This window comes from Pygoscelis adeliae, unplaced genomic scaffold (assembly GCF_000699105.1).
Source record: "Pygoscelis adeliae isolate BGI_AS28 unplaced genomic scaffold, ASM69910v1 Scaffold36, whole genome shotgun sequence".
NCBI classification, from domain to species: domain Eukaryota; kingdom Metazoa; phylum Chordata; class Aves; order Sphenisciformes; family Spheniscidae; genus Pygoscelis; species Pygoscelis adeliae.
The window spans coordinates 738,983-739,441 of NW_008824934.1; the positions used below are offsets into that span (position 1 = coordinate 738,983).

The following is a 459-nucleotide window of genomic DNA, read 5'->3' on the forward strand; positions in this document are numbered from 1 at the left end:
AGGGCTCAGCCCTCACCTTAGCAAGTAAGGACTTACCTGCAGTACCCGTTTCAGAACGGGAAAACAGGATGTATGTTTACAACCTCCAGGGCAGCCAGCACTCGCCATCCAGAAGAAAAGAAACAAAAATGGAGCAGGAGCAAGCAGACGCGCCCCACTACGGGCTCAACCCTGGCTAAACGTGGCAGAAAGAAAACCGGCCACTTCGAGCAGACCTATTCCCAGCTTAGCCCAAGGAAGAAAAAGGGAAAAAAACCAGGCACGCACCTGACAGAGCCGGGAGAGAACGAAATCCAGACAACCCTTCAGAAAGCCCCTGTCCTCAGCCAAGGGCTGCGTTTGCTCCCTTCCCTCATTCATTCTCGGCGCGGGAGCCTGAGCGGCAGACCTACCACAGCGGCCTAGGGAGAGAGGAGAAAGCACGAGAAGCAGCTCGGGTGGGCACCATCGCTGCAGCCA

General features: G+C 56.2%; 1 protein-coding gene across 3 annotated transcripts in view; it reads right to left on the reverse strand.

Annotated features, from left to right (window-relative positions):
- Positions 1 to 393, reverse strand: part of MIB2 (mindbomb E3 ubiquitin protein ligase 2) — a 53,184-nt gene extending 52,791 nt beyond the window's left edge. For all 3 annotated transcript variants that reach the window (XM_009325156.1, XM_009325155.1, XM_009325154.1), the window contains exon 1: positions 268 to 393. The gene's annotated coding sequence lies outside the window, so the exon portion shown is untranslated. The remainder of the gene's footprint in view (positions 1 to 267) is intronic.
- Between the last annotated feature and the right edge of the window lie 66 nt (positions 394 to 459).